Genomic DNA, 17055 nt, shown 5'->3' with positions numbered 1-17055 from the left:
AGCGGAATTCCAGAGGAGGAGAAAGCAAAGCACAGAACTCATGGCTTTCTCCCCATGAATCTTTAGCCTTGCAGTTAATTTAATTTTTTTTTCGTTTTCAATTTTTTTTCTCTTCTTCTGCTAAATTTTTTTAACTTTTACCATTTTCTTTTTTAACGTTTTTTAACTAGTTTATCTAATATATATATATTTTTCTCTTTTTAATATTTTTTCTTTATTCATGTTCTTATTTTAATTGATTCTTTCTTTTTTTTTTTCTTTCTGAACCTCTTTTTATCCCCTTTCTCACCCCTCATGATTTGGGATCTCTTCTGATTTGGTTAAAGCATATTTTCCAGTGGTTGTTGCCACCCTTTTAGTATTTTACTTGCTCCTTCATATACTCTTATCTGGACAAAATGACAAGGCGGAAAAATTCACCACAAAAAAAAGAACAAGACGCAGTACCAAAGGCTAGGGACCTAATCAATACAGACATTGGTAATATGTCAGATCTAGAGTTCAGAATGACGATTCTCAAGGTTCTAGCCGGGCTCGAAAAAGGCATGGAAAATATTAGAGAAATCCTCTCAGGAGATATAAAAGCCCTTTCTGGAGAAATAAAAGAACTAAAATCTAACCAAGTTGAAATCAAAAGAGCTATTAATGAGGTGCAATAAAAAATGGAGGCTCTCACTGCTAGGATAAATGAGGCAGAAGAAAGAATTAGCGATATAGAAGACCAAATGACAGAGAATAAAGAAGCTGAGCAAAAGAGGGACAAACAGCTACTGGACCACGAGGGGAGAATTCGAGAGATAAGTGACACCATAAGACGAAACAACATTAGAATAATTGGGATTCCAGAAGAAGAGGAAACAGAGAGGGGAGCAGAAGGTATATTGGAGAGAATTATTGGAGAGAATTTCCCCAATATGGCAAAGGGAACAAGCATCAAAATCCAGGAGGTTCAGAGAACCCCCCTCAAAATCAATAAGAATAGGTCCACACCCCGTCACCTAATAGTAAAATTTACAAGTCTTAGTGACAAAGAGAAAATCCTGAAAGCAGCCCGGGAGAAGAAGTCTGTAACATACAATGGTAAAAATATTAGATTGGCAGCAGACTTATCCACAGAGACTTGGCAGGCCAGAAAGAGCTGGCATGATATATTCAGAGTACTAAACGAGAAAAACATGCAGCAAAGAATACTATATCCAGCTAGGCTATCATTGAAAATAGAAGGAGAGATTAAACGCTTCCAGGACAAACAAAAACTGAAAGAATTTGCAAACACTAAACCAGCTCTACAGGAAATATTGAAAGGGGTCCTCTAAGCAAAGAGAGAGCCTAAAAGTAGTAGATCAGAAAGGAACAGAGACAATATACAATAACAGTCACCTTACAGGCAATACAATGGCACTAAATTCATATCTCTCAATAGTTACCCTGAATGTTAATGGGCTAAATGCCCCAATCAAATGACACAGGGTATCAGAATGGATAAAAAAACAAAACCCATCTATATGTTGCCTACAAGAAACTCATTTTAAACCCGAAGACACCTTCAGATTTAAAGTGAGGGGGTGGAAAAGAATTTACCATGCTAATGGACATCAGAAGAAAGCAGGAGTGGCAATCCTTATATCAGATCAATTAGATTTTAAGCCAAAGACTATAATAAGAGATGAGGAAGGACACTATATCCTACTCAAAGGATCTGTCCCACAAGAAGATCTAACAATTTTAAATATCTAGCCCCTAACGTGGGAGCAGCCAACTATATAAACCAATTAATAACAAAATCAAAGAAACACATCAACAATAATACAATAATAGTAGGGGACCTTAACACTCCCCTCACTGAAATGGACAGATCATCCAAGCAAAAGATCAACAAGGAAATAAAGGCCTTAAATGACACACTGGACCAGATGGATATCACAGATCTATTCAGAACATTTCATCCCAAAGCAACAGAATACACATTCTTCTCTAGTGCACATGGAACATTCTCCAGAATAGATCACATCCTTGGTTCTAAATCAGGTCTCAACCGGTATCAAAAGATTGGGATCATTCCCTGCATATTTTCAGACCACAATGATCTGAAGCTAGAACTCAATCACAAGAGGAAATTTGGAAAGAACCCAAATACATGGAGACTAAACAGCATCCATATAAAGAATGAATGGGTCAACCAGGAAATTAAAGAAGAATTGAAAAAAATCATGGAAACAAATGATAATGAAAACACAACAGTTCAAAATCTGTGGGACACAACAAAGGCAGTCCTGAGAGGAAAATATACAGCAGTACAAGCCTTTCTCAAGAAACAAGAAAGGTCTCAGGTACACAACCTAACCCTACACCTAAAGGAGCTGGAGAAAGAACAAGAAAGAAACCCTAAACCCAGCAGGAGAAGAGAAATCGTAAAGATCAGAGCAGAAATCAATGAAATAGAACCCCAAAAAACAATAGAACAAATCAACGAAACTAGGAGCTGGTTCTTTGAAAGAATTAATAAGATTGATAAACCCCTGGCCAGACTCATCAAAAAGAAAAGACAGAGGACCAAAATAAATAAAATCATGAATGAAAGAGGAGAGATCACAACTAACACCCAAGAAATACAGACAATTATAAGAACATATTATGAGCAACTCTATGCCAACAAATTTGACAATCTGGAAGAAAAGGATGCATTCCTAGAGACATATAAACTACCACAACTGAACCAGGAAGAAATAGAAAGCCTGAACAGACCCATAACCAGTAAGGAGATTGAAACAGTCATCAAAATTCTCCAAACAAACAAAAGCCCAGGGCCAAACGGCTTCCCCGGGGAATTCTACCAAACAATTAAGGAAGAACTAATTTCTATTCACCTGAAACTGTTCCAAAAAGTAGAAATGAAAGGAAAACTTCCAAACTCATTTATGAGGCCAGCATCACCTTGATCACAAAACCAGACAAGGATCCCATCAAAAAAGAGAACTACAGACCAATATCCTTGATGAACACAGATGCAAAAATTCTCACCAAAATACTAGCCAATAGGATTCAACAGTACATTAAAAGGATTATTCACCACGACCAAGTGGGATTTATTCCAGGGCTGCAAGTTTGGTTCAACATCCGCAAATCAATCAATGTGATACAACACATTAATAAAAGAAAGAACAAGAACCATATGATACTCTCCATAGATGCTGAAAAAGCATTTGTCAAAGTACAGCATCCCTTCCTGATCAAAACTCTTCAAAGTGTAGGGATAGAGGGCACATACCTCAATATTATCAAAGCCATCTATGAAAAACCCATCGCAAATATTATTCTCAATGGAGAAATACTGAAAGCATTTCCGCTAAGGTCAGGAACATGGCAGGGATGTCCGTTATCACCACTGCTATTCAACATAGTACTAGAAGTCCTAGCCTCAGCAATCAGACAACAAAAAGAAATTAAAGGCATCCAAATCGGCAAATAAGAAGTGAAACTATCACTCTTCACAGATGATATGATACTGTATGTGGAAAATCCAAAAGACTCCACTCCAAAACTGCTAGAACTGGTACAGGAATTCAGTAAAGTGTCAGGATATAAAATCAATGCACAGAATTCAGTTGCATTTCTCTACACCAACAACAAGACAGAAGAAAGAGAAATTAAGGAGTCAATCCCATTTACAATTGCACCCAAAACTATAAGATACCTAGGAATAAACCTAACCAAAGAGACTAACAATCTATACACAGAAAACTATAAAGTACTCATGAAAGAAATTGAGGAAGACACAAAGAAATGGAAAATGTTCCATGCTCCTGGATTGGAAGAATAAATATTGTGAAAATGTCTATGCTACCTAAGCAATCTACACATTTAATGCAATTCCTATCAAAGTACCATCCATTTTTTTCAAAGAAATGGAACAAATAATCCTAAAATTTATATGGAACCAGAAAAGACCTCGAATAGCCAAAGGAATATTGAAAAAGAAAGCCAAAGTTGGTGGCATCACAATTCTGGACTTCAAGCTCTATTACAAAGCTGTCATCATCAAGACAGCATGGTACTGGCACAAAAACAGACACATAGATCAATGGAACAGAATAGAGAGCCCAGAAATAGACCCTCAACTCTATGGTCAACTAATCTTCGACAAAGCAGGAAAGAATGTCCAATGGAAAAAAGACAGCCTCTTCAATAAATGGTGTTGGGAAAATTGGATAGCCACATGCAGAAAAATGAAATTGGATCATTTCCTTATACCACACATGAAAATAGACTCAAAATGGATGAAGGACCTCAATGTGAGAAAGGAATCCATCAAAATCCTTGAGGAGAACACAGGCAGCAACCTCTTCGACCTCAGCCCTAGCAACATCTTCCTAGGAACATCGCCAAAGGCAAGGGAAGCAAGGGCAAAAATGAACTATTGGGATTTTGTCAAGATCTAAAGCTTTTGAACAGCAAAGGAAACAGTTAACAAAATCAAAAGACAACTGACAGAATGGGAGAAGATATTTGCAAACGACATATCAGATAAAGGGCTAGTGTCCAGAATCTATAAAGAACTTAGCAAACTCAACACTCAAAGAACAAATAATCCAATCAAGAAATGGGCAGAAGACATGAACAGACATTTCTGCAAAGAAGACATCCAGATGGCCAACAGACACATGAAAAAGTGCTCCATATCACTCGGCATGAGGGAAATACAAATCAAAACCACAATGAGATACCACCTCATACCAGTCAGAATGGCTAAAATTAACAAGTCTGGAAATGACAGATGCTGGCGAGGATGCGGAGAAAGGGGAACCCTCCTACACTGTTGGTGGGAATGCAAGCTGGTGCAACCACTCTGGAAAACAGCATGGAGGTTCCTCAAAATGTTGAAAATAGAACTACCTATGACCCAGCAATTGCACTGCTGGGTATTTACCTTAAAGATACAAACGTAGTGATCCGAAGGGGCACACACACCCGAATGTTTATAGCAGCAATGTCTACAATAGCCAAACTATGGAAAGAACCTAGATGTCCATCAACAGATGAATGGATAAAGAAGAGGTGGTATATATACACAATGGAATACTATGCAGCCATCAAAAGAAATGAAATCTTGCCATTTGCGACGACGTGGATGGAACTAGAGGGTATCATGCTTAGCGAAATAAGTCAAGCGGAGAAAGACAACTATCATATGATCTCCCTGATATGAAGGAGAGGAGATGCAACATGGGGGTTAAGGGGGTAGGAGAAGAGTAAATGAAGCAAGATGGGATTGGGAGGGAGATAAACCATAAGTGACTCTTAATCTCACAAAACAAACTGAGGGTTGCTGGGGGGAGGGGGGTTGGGGGGGTGGGGTTATTATGGACATTGGGGAGGGTATGTGCTATGGTGAGTGCTGTGAAGTGTGTAAACCTGGCGATTCACAGACCTGTACCCCTGGGGAAAAAATATATGTTTATAAAAAATAAAAAAATAAAAGATATATATCATAGCATACTATCCTCTTACTGTCTTTTACTGGAATATGGTTACTCTGAATGACTGTTTTAGGTCTGCCAACACCATGGAAATCATCTATCCACTTTTTTCCTGAATGAAAACAGTCCACTGAATAAGGTGTTATAGATCTCCAGAACTTCCCCCACTATAAGTCCACTGTTAGGACTTATAGTTCTTGACATATGAGTCCTGATGTTACTGGCACAACTAAAACATGGCAGGGTTGCCTGGGTGGCTCCTTAGGCTGACTGTCTGATTCTTGGTTTCAGCTCTGGTTGTGTTCTCAGGGTCGTGTGGTAGAGCCCCATGTCAGGCTCAGCAAGGAGTCTGTTTGCACTTCCTCTGTCTCCCTCTCTCTCTAAAATCAAATAAATAAAATCTTAAAAAAAAAAGGCTAAAACATGGCAGACTTTGACTTTAAGGATTTTAAAAATGGGTTTGAAGGATCACTATTTATTGGTTTATTTGCAGGCTTATCTTGGCTTACCTAGAAGAGGTAACTGCTGAAAAACATAGCTGAGACAGTTGAAATTTATGATATTTTTGCAGGTCACCTTTAACATAATTAAATTGGAGTTAATTATACATATATTTTATCCTATAGGTAGTAAAGACAAATAAAGTAGATATCTCTTCATTATACTTACATGCTGTTTTTAGGTTCAAAATATAGGTACAAACCAACTTAAAGTTTCCATTGCATTCAGCATTGCTTAGACAACTGTCCAAAATCTAGAATAGTATGAAGGAAGCCAGTGAATTTCATTATTATTAGCCCCTTCACTTCTTGAATAAAGCTTATCTCTCCATCTAATCTACATACATCTTAGCCTTAAGAGACAACATATTTCAAGAAGGAAAAAAAATTATCATGCCTCTTTGGATAACATTAAATTACCACAGCAATGACTATTCTTTGTACCTGTTGTTCCCAAGACTAAATTAAATCCTTAGGTGAGAGTAATATTTTCAGAAACCTGTCACTTCTGGCTCTTTCCCCAAATAACTAAACTTGCTGTTGTTGCTTTCAATTTCCACTCATTCTTGTCTTAGTTTTCCAAAAGCACATCAAAATTCTTCAAACTGTGGCTCCTATACAACATCTACTTTAAGAAGTTATATATAATAACATTTCTTTTTCTGCTTGACCCTTATTCTTAGACACTGAATCTTTAATTACTGTTTTCATTTAATAATTCACAGTATGATCCATGATTTTACTATAAAATTTAAATGCTTAAGTGTCTGTTCATTTTAGCACAGAAAATTTTCATTTTTTATTTTGGAGTTTGGTGGCATTATCATGCTTTATGGTTCACGTAATATTCTATAACATAAATTTGAGGTGTGATTAAGTTGAGGAAAAAACAGCAAGAGTAGATGTTGTGTCCAGGAGAGTCTTTATTTATTTGAGAGAGAAAGAGAGAGAGAAAGAGCTCAGGCAGTAGGAGGGGCAAAAGGGAGGGAGAGAGAGAGAGAGAGAGAGAGAGAATCTGAAGCCAACTCCGCACTGAACATGGAGCCTGACACAGGACTTAACTGGAGGACTGCAGGATCATGACCTGAGTTAAAATCAGGCTTCAGGCACTTACCCAACTGAGCCACACAGGGGGTTCCAGGAGATAGCTTTAATAACAGAAGTGTGGGGATGGAAGGAGGATCATTAAATTAATAGAATTACTAGTGCTCTGAAGGCAAGTCAGGTGTTACTGTTTTACCTACACCTTCCCTAAGGATATTATTTTGCCTCCTTTTCAGCATAAGAGGGTAGTACCAATGTCATAACATGGTAATGTATTTTTAGTAAGAGGAAGTGCAGAGTTATAATTTTCTTCTATTTATTCAGAACACACAAGTAACATTGAATAGAAAACAACTTTAGTTGGATTTAAATAGGTTGGTAATGGTGTATAAAGATTAGCATTTGCTGCCACGTTTCTTAAAATAGTATCCCTCTACTTTATAATTTGGGCATAATTATGGAATTTTTATAGTAAGGAAAGTTGAACTAATTATAAAATTAAAATGTTTAATTTAACACCAGTAATGAATTCTTGTTTTTAAATTTTATTTTATTTTATTTTTCAGTGTTCCAGAATTCATTGTTTATGCACCACACCCAGTGCTCCATGCAATACGTGCCCTCATTAATACCCACAACCAGGTTAACCCAGCCCCTTACCCCCCTTCCCTCCAAAACCCTCAGTTTGTTTCTCAGAGTCCAAAGTCTCTCATGGTTTGTCTCCCTCTCCTATTTCTCCCAACACACCAGTAATGAATCTTGGCCTTTAAGTCTATTGTTCCTACTTAAATATTTGGTATACATTAGTAATTCTCTTCACATAATTTGAATTACATTTGCTTCAAATTAAACTGATTTTTAGTTATTATATCTTCACCATAGATAATTACTGTTGTTGTAAAATGGGATTCCTTTGTAAATCTGAATGCTACTATTATATCATGGCTAAATAACCTTCACATCTTCATTCCTAAGTCACCTTGATTCATTTATTGTCTGGTTTTCATTATCTTAGTTCTTTATTTTTTTAATTCCAGTTTTCAGAGTCATAATTTTCAGAAGAAAACATGGAAAATATAAGTGAAATTTTTTTTTTCTTAGTTCTTCAAAAAGTCCTTGATGTTTCTGAAGAAATTTCAAACCTTTCTCATGGTCTGTCTTTTCAGGGAACACCTCTTGTTAACTAAAGAAAATATACAGAAAAAAATCAAATACTTACGTAAATAAAAACATTAATAAGTACCATCTATTAAGACTGTTTAAACTTGTCAGTATCATGCCAAAAGAATAGGTGCCTGTATTTAGTAAAAACCTGTTGTGATATTACCTTTGTCTTTCAGGAAACACAGAGACCATTTTATTGGGCAACCAAGCCATACCAGTAACTTAACATTGCTTTGACAATCTCTTTACCCACCCCATATAGAATAGTCTTAAAAAGTGTTCCTGGTCATGTTTGAACAGCTCATTTGAGCTTCATGTTTGGAATTTACATTTCATATTTTCACTATCTATATCTGTATCTGTAGTTGTATCTTCATCTATATCTCTATATCTGTGTCTATGTCTATAACTTTATCATCTATATATTTTAGCCTGTTTTTCCACTATCTTGAGTTTTATTGCTATCTAATAATATTTTCTATTTGATATTTTAGTTTGGAATAAGGTAGTCAGTTCAGTTTGATATCTGTTAGAAAGAGCTAGTTCCTTTTTGTAAAACAATTGACCAGATAAAGAAAAAGAGAGAGAAGTGCAAGAGGGGAGGAAGGTGGGGGATGGTGGTGAGTAGGGAGAGAGATGGGAGGGAATGGGAGGGAGGGAATGAGAAAGGAAGAAAAGGGGAAAAATATTTTCTGTGTGATTTGATTTAAGTCACTGACAAACTACCACAAGATGCACTGTTAAATTTCCAGCTGAAAACTGGATAGATTTTCTCTCTGGCATAACTGTGAACAAAAAATACACCAAAGCAAAGAAATAAGTTCAGTTCCCCATAATTTGATTTTACTACATTCTGAGGTCCCCTTGTGATTCTACATTTCTTTTTGCTTGTACTCTCAAGTAACTGACAAATAATCAAGGTCTTTAGTAATATTGTCCTCAAGAAACTAGGACTTAAGATTATAGTTAGTATCTTAATATTTAATATTTTACATATTGGTCACAGTTTACCCTAAATACAACTTCGTATACATTTTTAGGGAAAAGACTTTAAAAAGTGTGATTTTAATTTTGATAGGTACAGAGGAAATTCTATACATAGAAAATATATAACACACGGTACACAGGATGATTTACAGATGTTGCAAAAGTGGTTTACTGGGAGACAAAATAGTTGAGCAACTAAGAGTATGAGCTTTGAAATCAGTCCGAACTGGATTCAAGGATCTTTTCTTGTACCTTACTTCCTTCATTTATAAAATTTAACCATTCATTGCAAATAGGGATATTATGACCATTAAATAAGATAATGCATGTAAAGTGGTGTTGATTTAATGTCACCTATTACCAAATGTACAATGCAGTAATTCTAATCTGATTTTTTTATTAGGGAGCAATAAAATCTATTTCACTGAAGAACTTGAGCAGAAGTAGACAAATTGATTTGCTTTAACTTTTCTTCTTGGTATTTTAGTTCAGAATATGTAGTAAGTTCAGTTCCATATCTGTTTAAAAAAGCTAATTCTTCCATGTAAGAAAAAAAAAGAAAACATTGACCATATGAAAAATAGAAAGAAATGAAGAAGGGGGAGGGAGGGAGAGAATAAGGAAGGGAAGAAGGAAAGGAGGAGAAAGGAAAAGAGAAGAAAAATACTTGCCTAGACCTAAACATCAACTTCCTTTTTAAAAAATTTCTCCAATCTTCTTTCTCTGGCTGTTCCTTTATAGACTACTCAAGATTCAGATCTATTCCTTAGATTCTTTTTTTTTTTTAATTTTTATTTTTTCAGCGTAACAGTATTCATTATTTTAGCACCACACCCAGTGCTCCATGCAATCTGTGCCCTCTCCAATACCCACCACCTGGATCCCCCAACCTCCCACCCCCCGCCCCTTCAAAACCCTCAGATTGTTTTTCAGAGTCCATAGTCTCTCATGGTTCACCTCCCCTTCCAATTTCCCTCACCTCCCTTCTCCTCTCCATCTCCCCTTGTCCTCCATGCTATTTGTTATGCTCCACAAATAAGTGAAACCATATGATAATTGACTTTCTCTGCTTGACTTATTTCACTCAGCATAATCTCTTCCAGTCCTGTCCATGTTGCTACAAAAGTTGGGTATTCATCCTCAACTCTATGGTCAAATAATCTTCAACAAAGCAGGAAAAAATATACAGTGGAAAAAAGACAGTCTCTTCAATAAATGGTGCTGGGAAAATTGGACAGCTATATGTAGAAGAATGAAACTCGACCATTCTCTTACACTGTACACAAAGATAAACTCAAAATGGATAAAAGACCTCAACGTAAAACAGAAATCCATCAGAGTCCTAGAGGAGAATATAGCCAGTAACCTCTTGGATATCAGCCACAGCAACTTCTTTCAAGATATGTCTCCAAAGGCAAAGGAAACAAAAGCGAAAATGAACTTTTGGGACTTCATCAAGATCAAAAGCTTCTGCACAGCAAAGGAAACAGTCAACAAAACAAAGAGGCAACCCACGGAATGGGAGAAGCTATTTGCAAATGACAGTACAGACAAAAGGTTGATATCCAGGATCTATAAAGAACTCCTCAAACTCAACACACACAAAACAGATAATCATATCAAAAAATGGGCAGAAGATATGAACAGACACTTCTCCAATGAGGACAAACAAATGGCTATCAGATACATGAAAAAATGTTCATCATCACTAGCCATCAGGGAGATTCAAATTAAAACCACATTGAGATACCACCTTACACCAGGTAGAATGGTCAAAATTAGCAAGACAGGAAACAACGTGTTGGAGAGGATGTGGAGAAAGGGGAACCCTCTTACACTGTTGGTGGGAATGCAAGTTGGTGCAGCCACTTTGGAGAACAGTGTGGAGATTCCTCAAGAAATTAAAAATAGAACTTCCCTATGACCCTGCACTTTCACTACTGGGTCTTTACCCCAAAGATACAGATGTAGTGAAAAGAAGGGCCATCTGTACCCCAATGTTTATAGCAGCAATGGCCACGGACGCCAAACTGTGGAAAGAACCAAGATGCCCTTCAACGGGCGAATGGATAAGGAAGATGTGGTCCGTATTCCTTAGATTCTTCTCATTATGTTTTCTTCTTTCCATGTCACTGGCTTCCATTACCATCTACATGCAGATGATTCCTATACTTAGAGTTTTTGCCCAACTATCTCCTTGATTTTGAGATTTTTTAATAAGTTTTCCATTTGACAACTCCAGTGGGATGTCTCAAAAGCAAATGCAGCCTGCCCAAACTAAATCCATTAGTCACCTACTTATGTTCCAAAATGGATCATTTTCCAATACCCCATTTCAATAAATGTCAGGTCTGCAACCCAAGAAGTGTAAGGTCATCAGTAACATTTGCCCATCAGTCCTTTTGCTATTCTTTCTTTGTAAGATCTGTCAGTTTTTTCCCTTAAATTTAACTTTGAATGTAAGTAATTCTTTCCATGTCCTTCACTATAGTTCTTGACAAACTGTCTTTGTCTCTTGCCAGGACAAATTCCTAGGTGTTTCAGTGACTGAGAATAATCTGCTGTGGTTGATTTTCCACCTTCTGGGCCTGCAGAGTTTACTTCGGTCTTTGTTTCAAGGCATGCCTCTCTAATCTCTGCCTCTGTTACTGTGGCTTTGCCTTTTGAGTCTTTATTTCTTTTCTTGAAGGTTAACACATGTAGATAGCCCTACCAGCCTATTTCCTTCCTATAGACTCCCAGAAGTCTGACAGTCTTTCTTTAGTTCATGCCATCTCTATGTCAGTCCAGCCTAGCTTTCAGCAGATACAGCATTCTCAAAACTTCATTATAGTCTGCAAATGTCAAGAGTATTGATACTATTAGATAGGAGGGTTATTCATGGATCCATCCTACATACCCATCCCATCTCTCTTCCTGGTTGAGAGAGTTGATTGGATCCAAGAGTCACACACCTGTTCTCTTCAGCAAAGGTTGTCCAGGAACACATTTGTCCTTCTATCCAGAGCACACTTTCTCAATAGTTAATTTCCTAATTTTAGAATCTTTGTAATCTATATAGGCCAAACCCTCCAAAATCTTCTTCAAAGTTAATCTTTGACAAAGCAGGAAAGAATATCCAGTGAAAAAAACACAGTTTCTTCTATAAATGGTGTTGTGAAAATTGGACACCCACATGCAGAAGAATGAAACTGATCCATTTTCTTACACCATACACAAAAATAGACTCAATATTTATAAAAGACCTAAGTATGAGACAAGAATCTATCAAAATCCTAAAGGAGAACACAGGCAGCAACCTCTTCAACCTCAACCACAGCAACTTCTTGCTAGACACGTCTCCAAAGGCGAGGGAAAGAAAGGCAAAAATGATCTATTGGGACTTCATCAAGATAAGAAGCTTTTGCATAGCAAAGGAAATAGTCAACAACACCCAAAGAAAACAGACAGAATGGGAGAAAGTATTTGCAAATGACATACATTATGCCTCCATCAGAAAGGATGAATACCCAACTTTTGTAGCAACATGGATGGGACTGGAAGAGATTATGCTGAGTGAAATAAGTCAAGCAGAGAGAGTCAATTATCATATGGTTTCACTTATTTGTGGAGCATAAGAGATAACACGGAAGACATGGGGAGATGGAGAGGAGAAGGGAGTTGAGAGAAATTGGAGGGGGAGATGAAACACGAGAGACTATGGACTCTGAAAAACAATCTGATTGTTTTGAAAGGGAATGGGGTGGGAGGCTGGGGGAGCCTGGTGGTGGTATTATGGAGGGCACATATTACATGGAGCACCGGGTGTGGTGCATAAACAATGAAATCTGTTACACTGAAAAGAAATTTTAAAAAAAATCTAAAAAAAAAAAGATTAAGGGCTAGTATCTAATATCTATAAAGAACTTATCAAACTTAACACCCAGAGAACAAGTAATCCAATCAAGAAATGAGCAGAAGACATGAACAGACATTTCTCCAAAGAAGACATCCAAATGGCCAACAGACACATGAAAAAGGCCTCTCATCACTTGGCATCAGGGAAATACAAATCAAAACCACAACCAAATACCACCTCACACCGGTCAGAATGACTAAATTAACAAGTCAGGAAATGACAGATGTTGGCAAGGATGTGGAAAAAGGGGAACCTTCTTACACTGCTGATAGGAATGCAAGCTGGTGTAGCCATTTTGGAAAACAGTATGGAGTTTCCTCCAAAAGTTTTAAATAGAGCTACCCTATGACATTGTAATTACACTACTATATATTTACCCCAAAGATACACATGTAATGATCCAAAGGGGCACATGTACCCCAGTGTTCATAGCAGCAATGTCCACAATAGCCAAACTATGGAGAGAGCCCAAATGTCAATTGACAGAAGAATGGATAAAGAAGATAGGGTGTGTGTGTGTGTGGGGGGGTGTATAAATAATATTACTCAGCCATCAAAAAAAAAAAAATCTTTCCATTTGCAGTGACATGGAAGGGACTAGAAGGTATTATGCTAAGTGAAATAAGTCAATCAGAGAAAGACAGTTATCATATGATGTCACTGATATGTGGGATTTAAGAAAGAAAAGAGAATATCATAGGGGAAGAGAGGAAAAAATTAAACAAGAAGAAACCAAAGAGGGAGACAAATGATATGAGACGCTTAATCATAGGAAATAAACTGAGTTGTTGGAGGGGAGGGAGATGGGAGAATGGGAACTGGGTGATGGACGTTAAGGAAAGCATGTGACTAAATGAGCACTGGGTATTATATAAGACTGATGAATCACTGACTTATACCTCTGAAATCAGTAATATATTATGTGTTAATTAATTGAATATAAATAAATAAATGTTAAAAAATAAAAAGTATGTTATGGAGACTTTCAGTTAGTGGTAATATGGCAGATTTCCTAAATGAAATCTAATCTCATTAAAATGGGAAATGAATCCCTTCCATTAAAAACAACTAAAAACTATATTTGAATATCTTAATCTTATATTAATCTAATCTAATTTAATCTAATATTTTAAAGATCTTGCAAACAAGTAAGAAATTTGCAGATGCCGAAATCAAACAAAAACAGGAATCTTAGGAGGTACATCCCTGGAACTGACTTTTATCCTAAGGGTATTTGCTCAACTATAGTGAACTTTAATCTTTGTTTTGTTGATGCTCAAGACACACAGAAGGAGATGAAATCTAGGGCTCACCCAAACTGGGAGGGTAATAGGAACCCCCCATATAAACCTCAGTTCCCAAAAGGATGGATCTAATAGAGTGAGCAAGAAAAGAAACCACAGTGCAGATAGAGAAAGCAGGCACTCCCATAGAATGTTGATGGGAATATAAAACAGTATTATCACTTTGGAAGATGTTCTAGAAGTTTCCTGTAAAACTAAACATAATCCTATGCTATGACCCAGAAATTCTATTCCTGAGGTCTTTATCCAAGATAATGAGAATATATGTCACAAAACTGACCTGTACAGGAATATTCATAGAAGCTTTATTTATAATAGCTCCAATTGGAAACACCTCTAAGTGTTCACCCACACAAGAATGGGTAAACAAATTGTGGTGTGTGCATACAATAGAATACTAGCTAGCAATAAAGAACAAACTACTGATACACTTAACAAGATGAATACATTTAAAAAACATGCTAAGTGAAAGCCTCACACAAAAAAGAGCACAAAATACATGATCCTATTTATATGAAATTCTATAATGTACTAAACTAATCTAAGAAGGAAAAAAAATCAGAACAATTCATGCCTCTAGGGTTAGAGATAGGGAACATGTGCTCATTGGGAAGGGTAGGAGAAGACTTTCTGCTGTTATGTTAACTGAAACTCATTAAAAAAAAAAAAGCACTGTGTTGGTGCTTTTTTGCTCCAGGATCCCTCCTTCAGTTTATCTTTTTCTCCTCAGATTTCACTGTAAGTTTTAAGAAGAAACCAGGTGGCACCTTATACACTCTGCTAGGAAATCTCAGCTAAATGCCCAACTTCCTTGCCTTTAACATTTGCTATTCATACAACTCTAAATTACAATTCAGCCAAGTTTTCAGCAATTTTTTTTTAACAAAGAATGCCTTCCTTCCAGTTTCCAGTAACATGTTCCTCATTTTATCCTCATACCTCATTAGAAGCCCTTTTAAAATCTGCATTTCCACCACTAGTCCCTGGAAGGCAATCCAGGCTTTTTCTTTTATGTGCCTCAAAATTCCTCCAGCCTCTATGTAATGTCCAATTTCAAAGCCACTCCACATTTTCAGGTACTTATTAAAGCTGCTCACTCTTCTGGGTAACGAAGTCTGTATTAGTTTCCTAGGACAGTCATAACAATTACTACAACCTTGATAACGAGAAATTATTCTCATACACTTATGGAGCCAGAAGTCCAAAATCAAGCTGTTGGCAGGTTGGTTCTTTCTAGAGGCTCTAAGATAAAATTCATTCTATGCCTCTCTTATTCTTGCTGTGCCTTGGCTTATAGACACATCACTCAAATCTCTGCTTCCATCTTCATGTGGGTTTCTCCCTTCCATGTGCCTTTTTGCCCCATATATCCTTCTCTTTTCTAAGGACACCAGTCATTAGATTTGGGACCTACCTTAAATCCAAAATGATTTCATCTGAGATCCTTAACTTAGTTATGTCTACACAGGCATTATTTCTAAATAAGGTCATATTCACTACATCAAATCATACTTGCAAATGTATATGATTGTTTTGAAATGTGTAGGTACATATATTTGTATTATATAAAATCATATAAATATATGTATACACACATATATATACATATGGTTTTATATGTAACATTCCTAAAATAATTTCATTTCACATTTCAGTATTTCTACATTGAATTATATCTTATGATGGATGTGCATAGTGAATTTGATTAGACGTCTTTCTTTTTCTCAAAATATGTTATTATATTGGCCATTTCTTTGAATCAGAGAAATAGACTAACTTAAGTATTCTTGACTCATTGTGTTTGGACCAAAAATTAATAAGAGGAAAATTTCCAAAAATCAATTGTATGTGTGTAGGTCATATTCCTACTAGTCCCACCTTAATAGTTTATGATGATCTACCCATCTCAAAATCTTTAACCTTATTCACATCTGCAAAGTGCTTTCTGCCATATAACATGACATATCCACAGGTTCCAGGATCTAGATATTTTTGCAAGTTCATAAAGCTGAAGGATGATAGGTGTTTGGTATTTTTATAGGTATGACTTTTAAAAATCAACTGATCATTTTTAGGATAGATGAAGATGGTTTAGAGAAATTTATGTGAGAAATATCCAAAGATAGAAATTGACCATACATAAGTTGCTAACAATATGAAGTGTTTGCAAAAAAACAACAACAAAAACAAACCAAAAAAAACCCAACGTGCATTGTTACAGCTTTCTACCTTTAATTACAGATAATTCTGTAATCTTTACAGTCAGTTCACTTCTGTTTAATACAGACCACTGTGCTTTATAATTGACACTGACAAAACAGGGCATATGCAGAGAGAGATACTAACTAATGCCTTTGAGGAGGGCAAAAATACTTCAAAGAATTAAGGTTTACCTTGGAGAAGAGAAGGCAAATAGAAAGATACTGAGTTATTCTTAAAAACATGAAATTATTCCAAGGAGTTGGACTGAGAGTTACTTCTATGCAGAGCCAGAGGACAGAACCAGTGAACACTGTATTATTTTATAGTAAAGTCATTACTATTACCATAAGTTTATTATTATAAATTTATCACTGTTCTGTATTTCAGAAATCAGGGTGGGCTTAGTTGTTTAATTTGGGTGTCAGAGGGCAGAGGTGGACTCTTACCTGTTTTTTCTGAAGGAGAATCCACTGTCAGGC

Source organism: Lontra canadensis, unplaced genomic scaffold, assembly GCF_010015895.1.
Source record: "Lontra canadensis isolate GAN:19392208 unplaced genomic scaffold, GSC_riverotter_1.0 scaffold37, whole genome shotgun sequence".
In the NCBI taxonomy this organism is placed as follows: Eukaryota; Metazoa; Chordata; class Mammalia; order Carnivora; family Mustelidae; genus Lontra; species Lontra canadensis.
This window is presented reverse-complemented; position numbering follows the sequence as displayed.